Below are 13,268 nucleotides of genomic sequence, written 5' to 3' on the forward strand. Positions count from 1 at the left end.
TCTGTCTGTCTGTCTGTAACCTGTCTGTCTGTCTGTAACCTGTCTGTCTGTCTGTAACCTGTGTGTCTGTATCCTGTCTGTCTGTAACCTGTCTGTCTGTCTGTAACCTGTCTGTCTGTCTGTAACCTGCCTGTCTGTCTGTCTGTAACCTGTCTGTCTGTCTGTAACCTGTCTGTCTGTCTGTCTGTCTGTCTGTCTGTCTGTAACCTGTCTGTCTGTATCCTGTCTGGCTGTAATCTGTCTGTCTGTCTGTCTGTCTGTAACCTGTCTGTCTGTAACCTGTCTGTCTGTCTGTCTGTCTGTAACCTGTCTGTCTGTCTTTCTGTCTGTAACCTGTCTGTCTGTCTGTAACCTGTCTGTCTGTAACCTGTCTGTACTCTCAGGTTATTTCTGCAGTTATCCACGTCAGGCAGATTCTCCAGATTTTTAGCTTTTCTTAAAACTTTATTCTAATAGTCGGCACCATTTTAAAGAGAAATTCTTCATGTTACCTGTAACGTCATGCCTGCAGCGCGTGTGTGTTTTAGTGTGTGCGTTTTAGCGTGTGTTTTGCGGCATATGTTCCTGGCGTGAACAAATCCTGGCTCAGGCCTCAGCTGGGCAGAAACAGGCTTCAGTCCAGCAGACTAATTTAGGTCTGGACGAGACGACGCAGTTATTATTTTCCTCTGGACCATCAGGCAGAGGACAGACCGCCATCTGCTGCATACACACACTGTAACACACACACGGTAACACACACACGGTAACACACATACAGTAACACACAGTAACACACACGTCTCTATTAGATCACTAAGAGGGCAGCTGCAGCCTCTCGTCAGCACACATGCAGACACACCAGGACACGTACATGAGCGTGCACGTGTGTCCGTGCATGTGTGGATCAACAGGGTGTTTGAGGAGACAGATTCTCCACAGAGAGGCAACGCTTTCATCCACCTGCTTCCTGTGAAAACCAACAAGTTTTAACCGCTTTGACCTCCTGATTTTAGAGCATCTGAATGTTTCTGAGGATCCAGACGGGTCCGATAAACATTAATAAAAATAGTATTATTCTATATTTATATTAGGGCTGGGCAAGTTAACACGCTGTAAATGCATAAATTAATTCACACCCACAATTATTTTATGGCGCGGTTTGTTTATTATTATAGTGAGAGTCTGTTGCTCCAGACAGACTAACCAGGATCACAGGAGGCTGGATGTGGATCAGGACTAAGGATGGACGTCATCACGTCTCGAAACTAACATGAGGGAGGCTTCAGACTGGATGGATGTAAAGACAAACTAAGACAAGACAAGCTAACAAATGCTACAGAGAAGTAGTTATCTACAGACTGTATTCAGATTAGTTTAGTAGAAGATGTTGGTCTGAGGAACGTTCTGAGGATCAACGAATGACGTCGGTATGAGCCTCTAACTGCATCACTGGAAGGTTTCATGTGACGGTATAAACCTGGACTATAACCACGAGTTCCAGTCTGACTTACGGCCATTTACTCTTCTCCCCATGTTTCCTGTCACTCTGCACTGTCCCATAAATTAAAGCCTGAAACCAAAAGAAGTAAAACACGGACTTCACAGAATAAAAAGTCTTCTTCTTCTTTCTACCTCCCTCTAACAGGGTTTCTGCAGATATCAGCCAGTCAAATTTAATGCTTTTTAATGCCATTTTAATGCTATACTGTAAAACTTTTAATGCCACGACCGTGAACTCAACAAATTATACAGGTGTGGTTTTTTTGTAAAAGATGACTTTTCTATGAAAACTGTCCCTACATTTCACTATTTCTGAATCCGGAAACCACTCCTGACCACCCACAGGCTGTAGTCATTCTCTGAAATCCACGTTTTCTCGACATTTTAGCTGGAATTTGCATTTCCCCATTTCCCAGCTCTCCTCCTCCTGGTCCAGCCTGCCGGCCACTTTAACCCTCCTGTTGTCTTCATTTACGGGCAGCAAAAAATATTGTTTCTCTGTCTGAAAAAAATCCAAAAATTCAGCAAAAAAATTCCCTAAATTTCTGAAAATTTGCAAAACCTTCAGGAAGAAAATTCCAATAATTCCTTAAAAGTTTGCCTTAAAAGTTTTTTTTTTTAAATCCCCCAAATCTGACAAGAAAATTCTTGTAAATCTTTTTTAAAAAATGAGTACAAATCTTCTAAAAAAATCCTAAAAATATCTAAAGTGATTCCATATATATCAGTAAAACTTCTAATATTTTCTTTAAGAACATACACATAAAAATCAACCAAAATCCTGTGAAATTTGCTGGATTTTGGTAGATTTTTTTGTGAATGTTCTTAAGAAACATTTTTAACATTTCAGACAGGTTTGACTCATTCTGGACAGTCTTTGTCTTATTTTTGGTAAGTTTTCTGTATTTTTGGACAGATTTCAAGTTAAAAATATCTACAAATTGGAACCTTGTTTGGTCAAACTTTCCACAGATCAGGCTCTACTGATGTTGGTGAAATGTCAACCAAAGACACTATACCAGCATGGATTGGAGACTGCACCATTTTTTTTTTCATTTTTATGAGGCAATAAGTTAATCTTTGACCTCCTGGATGCAGATTTTTAAAATCCTATAATATCTGTTCACCTGGAAAATCAGAATCTTCCAAAAATGCATAAAACTTAAACCTAAAAGATATCAAAACATGGATTTAGACAAATAACATTTAAAGTCTTGTGACCTGTTTAAACTTTAAATGGTTTCTACTTTTTAATCATTGAGAGCTACAAGGGTACAAAGACAAATGGTTTATTTTTTTAATTGATATTTACATTATTTTAATTAGCATTTCTAACACAAGTTTTTACAATTTTGTAAAAACTGTAAGACAAATCTCTACCGAAAGTCCCTGATTGAGCTGCATGTTTTGATGTATTTAATTTTCTGAGTTTTCTCAAAGATATGGATGAGTTAGGAGTTGAAAATCATGTGAGAAGAATCTATAGCAAGTATAAATCTGAGGATTAATAATAAGTTTATGCTTCTAGAGTGACAGAAAACAGAAAAAAGTGTATAATCTTGAAGGTAGGATGGGACTGGAGCCTCAGAAAGTTTCTGTTTTGACTGAAAGCTGTCAAAAATTATTAAAAACTTCTCCAGAATTCCTGAAAACAAGTCTGTGTGGCGAGTCAAGGGTCCATTTTTTTGTTATTTTGAAAGCAAACTAGTGATAAAGAGAATCTAATCTGGTTGCTGTATGAAATCACCTGGACTGACCCCGTAAAATCCACCAGGAGGAAGTTCCCAGTGAAGTTCTGATTTAGTGTCCATCCGCCGCTGACAGAGAAACATAACAAACTGCAGCTTGTCAACTTTTTACTGCGGAGAATTAAGACTGAAAAACGAGGAAAAGTTTTCCTGGGTGAAGCCAGCGGAGCCGGAGCCGTTTAATTACAGCTCCCCTCTTTGTTAATGACTCTATTAACGACCTGTTTGATTGGCCAGCCACGTCCGCCACCGAGACGCCCAGAAACGAGTTAAACCAGCAAATCCTCTTTACACATAAATCTGCTGCAGATTGTTGCGGCGCTGGAAATTCATAACCTCATCAATTTGTCGAAAGGCTTAAAAAGAATCCCCCGCTCACCTCCCGCCACCACCCGGCCATTATTCCCGCCCGCTGCCATCTAATTAAAGTTGAAAAATAATTAGCGATATATTTTCCTTCCTTTAAAGGAAAAATGAAGAAGAGGGAAGGGCAGCGATTAAAGGAGAAGGGGAGCAATTAGGAGGATGGAGGTTGACAAACTCTGTGTACACATGCAGGATTACTGCCGCCATCTCCGGCTTCACTTTTTTTAATCGGCGTGCCACTTCTTCAGCAGCTGATAAATGCCGGGAGAACAAGATAACCGGCTCGGCGGAGCTGGCGGTAAAGCTTAGGGGACCCGATTTGACAATTAATCAATTATTTGATAGAAATCATCAATCAATCTTGGTGGGGGAATTAATCCAGGAAGAAGAGGGAGGCTCGGCGATGTACCTTCCTTGTTAATTTGGTAAGCTGATTGGCCTTTTTCCCTCGTTCCTCCTATCCGAGAGCCTCCTACATCTAATTTACACAGAGTTCACATCAAACTAATGGAGAGACAGGATGTGTGTCAGACGCTAAATACGAGCTTCTGTCAAGAAAACTGCTCAGAGACGCTGAGAAGAGGCTTTGAGAATGATGTCCAGTCAGAGGACGGAAGATCAGACTGGATTCAGGAAACACGAAACTCTCAGACTCTCTCCAGACTTTACAGATTTGTTATGTTCTGATCAGGAAAGACTCAGTATCTCCAGAAATCAAACTCCACAACCATTAAAATATGATGAGAACACATGTAGGATAGTTTCCCTCCAGAACAGTTTTAATTACTGGTCCTAGAAAATGGATTAAAGCGCAAAACAGTCAACTGAAGGTGGTCTAGTGTCTCCATAAAGTCCCTATAGGTGTATATACATATGGATGGATCCATGTTTCTACTAAAATACAGTCTTTGGTCCACATTTCTCCAACTGTTGAGGCTCTAACATCAGTAGAATCTGATGTTTGACCAGAAAAGGTTCCAGTTTTTAGATATTTAGACTTGAAATTTGTCCAGAACATCTCGAAACAAGTTCAAAATAATAATAATAATAATAATAATAATAATAATAATAATAATAATAATAATAATAATAATAATAATAATATAATAATAATAATAATAATAATAATAATAATAATAATAATAAATAATAATAATATAATAATAATAATAATAATAATAATAATAATAATAATAATAATAATAATAATAATAATAATAATAATAATAATAATAGATAATTTTATTGTCTGTTCCAAGTAAAAACACGGCTGTCACAGCTGTAAAACAAAATTTAAAAAACACACTCAAACATTGAAAAGGCTCTCACACATTAAAAACACAGTACAATAAATAAAAACAAGCAAAGCACATAAAATAACTAAAAACACAGTGGAGTCTATTTTGTGTTCCAATAATAATTATGATGCTAGATTTATTAGTAATAATTTTTGACAAGTTTTCAATCATTTTAGTCTGATTTCAAGTCATTCTGGCCTAGTTCTTAGTAATTGTGGACAAGCTTTAGGTCACTTTGGATTAATTTTTTTTGAATTCTCTACAGATTTTAGGGTATTTTAGACAGATTTAAAGTCTTTATTGTTGGGAAAAGTGTCATTTTGGACAGGTTTCAAGTACTTGTAGACAAATTATGCATTATTTTTGGACGGTTTTAGGTTTAAATACCAAAAAAAATGAAACTCACTCTTGCCATACTTGCCACTGACCTCAGACTGATTCTGATTGGTTTCTGCAGTCGTGTACGTTCAGTCATGTGATATTTTATGCTTATTATACACAGATATTTCATGTTCTACTGCCTTAAAGGGATAGTTCGGGATTTTTGACATGAATCTCTACGCGCTGTCCTCCAGCTGACTGCTGCGTACATGTGTTGATATCAACACATATATCAATGCGCGCTGTCCTCCAGGCAGCGCGCATTGATTGTGCATGTGTTGTTGATATCAACACATGTACGCAGCAGTCAGCTGGAGGACAGCGCATTGATACGACGGGACAGGAAGTAGTGCCAAGTGATTACGTGGTGTGACTTTTTCGTGGAAAAGGGTTTTGTGATGCAAATAAATCACTCTTTTGAACACATGCTGTTTTTAGAAGAAATACGTTTTATTTAAGTGACCCTGGAAACCTGCCGGACTACTTTCGCCGCGACCAGAACCGGACCAGAACTCGGCTCACGGGACACTGTCGGGGGTAAGACAGTGAGAGTGTACGTTACTAATGATAGGGATGCCATAGAGATTCATGTCAAAAATCCCGAACTATCCCTTTAAGACTCTCCTCATTGCATCTCACCATCTTGTCTTTCAGCATGAAAATCACATCTTCATCCCCACATAAGTAAACCGATGATCAGATCTGAACATTTCTCACGCCGAGTTCAGGCACCAAACTGCTCAGATTCAGATCAGATAAGCTGAAAGAAACAAGCTCTGACTGCTGATACAGTAGAAACGACAGGTGCTGGTCAAAAAGTCCAACACTCTTTATGCCAAACAGCAAACTGGTGTTCAACTTTCACACATTTCAGCTTCATCACTGCAGTAGTTTAATAAAGAGCAGATTCGGATCATAACACCAGCTGAATACAACATCTCCTGGTTTCTACCCGATGGTGCAGAAGAAGATCAGAAAATATCTCCACTCTCCCTCAGAAAGAAATAAAGACAGAGATAGAAAGAAATAAAGATGGAGACAGAAAGAAATAGACAGAAATGAATAAAGATGGAAAGAAATAAAGATGAAGACGGGAAGAAATAAAGACAGAGACAGAAAGAAATAAAGACGGAAAGGAATAAAGGCGGAGAGGAATAAAGATTGAAAAAATAAAGATGGAGATATAAAGAAATGAAGATGAAAGCAACAAAGATGGAGATAGAAAGAAATAAAGACAAAGACGGGAAGAAATAAAGATGGAAATAAACAAAGATGGAGACAGAAAGAAATAAAGATGGAAATAGAAAGAAATAAAGATGGTGATGGAAAGAAATGAAGACAGAAATACAGAAAGACAGAGACAGAAAGAAATAAAGAGTGAAAGAAATAAAGATGGAGATAGAAAGAAATAAAGATGGAGACAGAAAGAAATAAGGACAGAGACAGAAAGAAATAAAGATGGGAATAAACAAAGATGGAGATAGAAAAAAATAAAGACAGAAAGAAAAAAGATGGAGATAGAAATAAAGATGGCGATAGAAAGAAATAAAGACGGAAAGAAGTAAAGATGGAAAGAAATAAAGATTGAAAGAAATAAAGACAGAGACAGAAAGAAATAAAGATGGAAAGAAACAAAGATGGAAAGAAATAAAGACGGAGACAGAAAGAAATAAAGATGGAAAGAAACAAAGATGGAAAGAAATAAAGATGTAAAGGAATAACGATGGATTTACGCTGGTTTTACGCACTTGTTGTCATGACTAGAAAGTGGCTTCTAGTGACGACAACAAGCGTGTAAAACCAGCAACACTAACTTCATACAAGCAGAAACCAAAAGATGGAAACACGCCTGAAAAACAGCTTTTGGGTTTTTTTCAGGGACAAATATTAACATTTTGCTGCACAGAAGCTACGAAGTAAACAGAAATAAGACGAAGAGAATCCCTTTAATTCAGCTGCACACACGCACACACACACACACACGCACACACACACACACGCACACACACACACGCGCACACACACACACACACACACACAGCTTGTCAATAGCGACTTATTAGCGCCTCCAAGGTCGGTGTGTCGACCTTCAGGATGGACGTGTGTCTCTATTAACCGGAGCTGCTGCAGAGTGAACCAATTGAGACGCAGAGCTTGTCAGAGAGCTGACAGACTACAATGAATGTCCACACACACTCTCACACACACACTTTCTCACACACGCGCCCGCTGCAATAAAATATGTGTCGTCGCTCACTGCACAAATCAACAACCGTCCGACGAGCTGATGAGATTTTAAATGAGCCTTAATTTGTTGGGAATTGTCTTTGGTAACGATGGAGAGAGAGAGAGATGGAGGAGAGACGGAACAGAGAGGAGAGAGGAAGATGGAAAGAAAAGACAAAGACAAAAAGAAATAAAGACGGAAAGAAAAGACAAAGACGGAAAGAAATGAAGATGGAAATAAAAGACAAAATCAGAAACAAATGAAGATGGAGACAGAAAGAAATAAAGATGAAGACAGAAAGAAGTAAAGACGGAAATAAAAAAAGACAGAGATAAAACGAAATAAAGACAGAGACAGAAAGAAATAAAAATGGACACGGAAAGAAATAAAGATGGAAAGAAATAAAAATGGAGATAGAAATAAAGATGGAAAGAAATAAAAACAGAGACAGAAAGAAATAAAGATGGAGACAGAAATACAGAATACAGCCAGAAATATCTGTCCATAAAACGAAATATTTCCGTACATTTAAACTAATCTCAGCTCCATTCTGAAGGGAACGTTGCGTTAATCTTGAAATAAACGTGATTCAGGACGTCGTACAAAAGTGGCTGAAATAGTTTTAGAGGTACCAACCAGCAGAGGGACTTTAACCTAGAAGATTAATGTTCTGTGATGGATAAAGGAAGAATTTAGCTTCCTGTCTTTGTTTACTTTCACTTCTCTTTTTCTTTGTTTCAGTTTAATCACCAGAAATACACTTTCAGAATCAAGAGAACCTCAAGGTACTGTGAACACAATGGCGGAACTCTGTTTGTTAGAGGAACCTTTCAGAAAATATGTTCCTGGAGGAGTTATGGACTTAAGAACGGGTAAATCTAGCATCAGACCAGGTAAACCAAGCATCAGAACAGGTAAACCAAGCATCAGAACAGGTAAACCAAGCATCAGAGAAGGTAAACCAAGCATCAGAGAAGGTAAATCTAGCATCAGAACAGGTAAACCAAGCATCAGAACAGGTAAACCAAGCATCAGAACAGGTAAACCAAGCATCAGAGAAGGTAAATCTAGCATCAGAACAGGTAAATCTAGCATCAGAGAAGGTAAATCTAGCATCAGAACAGGTAAATCAAGCATCAGAACAGGTAAATCCAGCGTCAGAACAGGTAAATCCAGCGTCAGAACAGGTAAATCCAGCATCAGAACAGGTAACTCTAGCATCAGACCAAGTAAACCCAGCGGTAGAACAGGTAAGTCTAGCATCAGAACAGGTAAATCTAGTGGTAAAACAGGTAAATCAAGCATCAGAACAGGTAAATCTAGCATCAGAAAAGGTAAATCTAGCAGTAGAACAGGTAAATCTAGCATCAGAACAGGTAAATCTAGCAGTAGAACAGGTAAATCCAGCATCAGAACAGGTAAACCAAGCATCAGAGAAGGTAAATCTAGTATCAGAACAGGGAAATCCAGCATCAGAACAGGCAAATCTAGCATCAGAACAGGTAAATCTAACATCAGAACAGGTAAATCCAGCATCAGAACAGGTAAATCTAGCATCAGAAAAGGTAAATCTAGCAGTAGAACAGGTAAATCCAGCATCAGAACAGGTAAATCCAGCATCAGAACAGGTAAATCCCGCGTCAGAACAGGCAAATCTAGCATCAGACCAAGTAAACCCAGCGGCAGAACAGGTAAGTCTAGCATCAGAACAGGTAAATCTAGTGGTAAAACAGGTAAATCCAGCATCAGAACAGGTAAATCTAGCATCACAACAGGTAAATCTAGCATCACAACAGGTAAATCCAGCATCAGAACAGGTAAATCTAGCATCAGAACAGGTAAATCCAGCATCAGAACAGGTAAATCTAGCATCACAACAGGTAAATCCAGCATCAGAACAGGTAAATCCAGCATCACAACAGGTAAATCTAGCATCACAACAGGTAAATCCAGCATCAGAACAGGTAAATCTAGCAGTAGAACAGGTAAATCTAGTATCACAACAGGTAAATCTAGCATCACAACAGGTAAATCTAGCATCTGAACAGGTAAATCTCGCATCAGAACAGGTAAATCCAGCATCTGAACAGGTAAATCTAGCATCACAACAGGCAAATCTAGCATCACAACAGGCAAATCTAGCATCACAACAGGTAAATCTAGCAGCAGAACAGGTAAATCTACAGGTAAAACCAGCAGTAGAACAGGTAAACCTCAGGTAGAGCAGACAGGTGAGTGTTACCTGCGACAGGCCCAGGTAGATGGAGACGGTCTCAGAGATGTAGAGGAATCTTCCCTCCTTGTTTAGTGCAAATACAAAGCCGTCCAGAGACTGAAACACACAGAAGGAGGTCATCGTCAGAAACTATAAAACATATTGATCATATCTGATAATCAGCTGACAGATCAATAGACATTCTGGATCCTAGTCCAGTTTTCAACATGTACAGAATCATCTGGAAGAACCATCTGAGGCAGATTCATTACAGAACCCAGAGCGTACAAAAATCCTGTCAAAAAGCACCAAACAAAGAAAGAAAATCTAGCATCAAGGTTCCCAGAGAAACACGGTAAAAACCTGTGGAAGACTTCAAAAACTAAATTTGTGATGAAGATGGAGTCACCAGTGGTCACATTTCCAGCTGGTTTAAACATCCATCCATCCATTATCTATACAGTGCTTAATCCTCACTAGGGTCGCGGGGGGGGCTGGAGTCTATCCCAGCTGACTCAGGTGAAGGCAGGGGACACCCTAGACAGGTCACCAGTCTGTCGCAGGGCTACATATATAGACAAACAAGCACTCACACATTCACACCTACGGGCAATTTAGAATGATCAATTAACCTCAGCATATTTTTGGACTGTGGGAGGAAGCCGGAGTACCCGGAGAAAACCCACGCATGCACAGGGAGAACATGCAAACTCCATGCAGAAAGATCCCGGGAAAGCCGGGACGTGAACCAGGGATCTTCTCGCTGCAAGGCGAAAGTGCTAACCACTACGCCACTGTGCAGCCCGCTGGTTTAAACAGATTATCATATTTATTATCATACAGATGATCATATTTATATTATAGCCAGGATGTTTAGTCTGCTCTCTCTCCTCCATCCCATCCGGAGTGTGTCTAATGGAGTCTTAATGCCAGCATCACGCCGCAACGCTCCACAGCCAATCACAGACGAGCACAGGTGAGTGTGGAGATCAGCTACACACTCGACTCGACAACACGACACAAAGCTGCAACACGGCTCGGGTCGGCGGGTTAATTACATGTTAGCTGATACACAACCTGAGAGACAGAGAGAGAGAGAGAGAGAGAGAGTGTGTGTGTGTGTGTGTTACAACCTGACAGTCTGAATCTATACCGTCTATTACTGTGAGTGTTTTGATCTTTATTATCAGCTCCGTGTCTGATTTTTATTTTCTTGCTCAAAATATGTTTATTAAACGTCTGAGTGTCAGCAGCTTCTCTGTTTATTACTGTCATGTTGTTTGTGTGTTTTTAGCCCATTTTTATTTGCTTTGTGTCTATTTTTTTGTCCTTTTATGCCTCATTTGTATCATTTTGTTGTTGGTTTTTTTTGGTTGCTTCATGTCTTGTGTTGCTTTGTCTCATTTTTAGTCATTTCATGTCCAGTTTTTGGTCATTTTGTGTCTATTTTTTTGTTTTCTGTCATTCTTGTGTCATTTTGTGTCTTGTTTGCATCATTTTATGTCTCATTTGTGTCTATTTTTTTGTTTTCTGTCATTCTTGTGTCATTTTGTGTCTCATCTTTTGTTTTTTTGCCGTTTTTGTGTCATCTCACAGTGAAAAATGAGCAAACGGTGAATAAAAACCATTGGGCAGTGCATTTTACACCTGGGCCTTCGGTGTAGTCCTACCTGAATCATTCAACCTCTTATTACCATCATTATGATGCTACGGCCTCTAGAACCATCAATATTATACAGAAACGCAGTAAAACAGGACGCTGCATCATGTAGTGAGCATTGAATGTCATCATTAAAGCAAAAAACCCCATTAAAATTATTTAACAACTGAATTTATAATGTAACTATGTGAAGTGTCTGAGTATTTTGAAAAGCGTTATACAAATAAAAAATATTATTGTGAGTCTCCTTTCACTTGCAACCACAGACATCCCATCTGGCAAGAGTATCAATATTAACCCAATAAAATGACTTAAATGATATATAGATATACGTAAATACAATTCATTTTACTCACCAAAACTTGTGATTATTTAACACAAAATACATCTTCCTTTCTTTCCTCACAAAGACTTCACTGTTTTTGTGCTAGCAGCGACCTGTGTGTTTCAACTCCAATATTCAGTCCTTTTCTATCAATGGAGGTTAATGCTGGAAGTCTGGTCTGTCCGGGGGTATTTCTGGAATAAACTGAGCCAAAGATACCGCTCATAGTTAGAGATGAAAGAGGCGACAAACCCTTTCACAGGCTGGTGGCCAGTTAGCTCCGGGGTGTTAGCTCCGGGGTTGTTAGCTCCGTGGTTGCTAGTTAGCTCCGGGGTTGCTAGTTAGCTTTGGGGTTGCTAGTTAGCTCCGGGGTTGTTAGCTCTGGGGTTGTTAGCTCCGGGATTGTTAGCTCCGGGGTTGCTAGCTCCGGTGTTGCTAGCTCCGGGGTAGTTAGCTGCGGGGTTGTTAGCTCCGGGGTTGTTAGTTAGCTTTGGGGTTGCTAGTTAGCTCCGGGGTTGTTAGCTCTGGGGTTGCTAGCTCCGGGGTTGTTAGCTGCGGTGTTGGTCGGTTTTTCCTCACAATGTCCAGCTTTTTTTGGGAAGTCCGCCTTGGAAACGTCTTTCTGAGTAGATCTGCGACCAAATCAATAATCTAAATCTAAATCTAAATCAACCCTCCCGTTAGCCGCTACAAGTTTTTAAAAAACAGCTTTTAATACTTTATTAAAGTTTTAGCTTGTACAGGTCACTAACGATAGGAATCACTAGCTTCGGCTAAGCTCTCTGACCATCCAATCAGAGGACGTGAAAATGCTTACGTCATCGTACGCCTGCAAGATGGCCCCTCTGAGGTCAGCAAATTGAAATCTGATTGGTTAAAGCAACAGTTTGATTGGGCTACAAGCGCTTTGGATTCGGGCAGATTTCTTTGCCCCTGGCAACACATGATGGCTGAAATATGATTGGATAAAATCTCTAATATAAACACTATGAAGTGAAGAGAACAGGTTATTGGGAATAATGGAAAAAGATTAATGAGAAGATATTAAAACGGACCACCACTGGTAAAAACTTTTGCCTTTACTCTCAATCTCCACATTTGAGATCTCCTAAGTGAAACTGAACCTTAAAGCTGCCCTGATTTTTTGCAGTTTTGTGTCATTTAATCTTTTTTTTTGTTGTTTTACATCTCTTAGTTCTCTCTTTGTCTTCATAGTGTCTCGTTTTTCTCACTTTGTGTCTCTTTTTGTTTCCTTCCTGTGGTTTTGTCTTGTCTTTGTAATTTTTTTGTTTCCCTTTTATCATTTTACATCCAATTCTTCTTGTTTTATGCCATTTTATGTCTAATTTTTTCAATTTTAAGGTGAAATCTTCCATTATGAGATGTGATACATTCAAGAACCATTGGAAAATTGAAACTCAGAAGTGACTTATTTCTTTCATTTTGTCTTGTTTTTTGTTTTGTGTCTTAATTAAATCATTTTCTGTCATATGTTGTCTCATTTCTGTTGTTTTGTGTCTTGTTTATGTCATTTTGTCTTGTTTTTTGTTGTTTTGTGTCTTAGTT

The 13,268-nt window shown here is 39.0% G+C and overlaps 1 protein-coding gene across 1 annotated transcript in view; it reads right to left on the bottom strand.

Moving 5' to 3' along the window:
- The window catches only part of LOC111587344 (neuronal PAS domain-containing protein 3), a 186,562-nt gene extending 174,147 nt beyond the window's left edge, over positions 1-12,415 (bottom strand). The window contains exons 1-2 of the mRNA XM_055006220.1: positions 11,734-12,415; positions 9,745-9,834 (exon numbers count right to left, since the gene is read on the bottom strand). The gene's annotated coding sequence lies outside the window, so the exon portion shown is untranslated. The remainder of the gene's footprint in view (positions 1-9,744; positions 9,835-11,733) is intronic.
- Between the last annotated feature and the right edge of the window lie 853 nt (positions 12,416-13,268).

This window comes from Amphiprion ocellaris, chromosome 20 (assembly GCF_022539595.1).
Source record: "Amphiprion ocellaris isolate individual 3 ecotype Okinawa chromosome 20, ASM2253959v1, whole genome shotgun sequence".
In the NCBI taxonomy this organism is placed as follows: Eukaryota; Metazoa; Chordata; class Actinopteri; family Pomacentridae; genus Amphiprion; species Amphiprion ocellaris.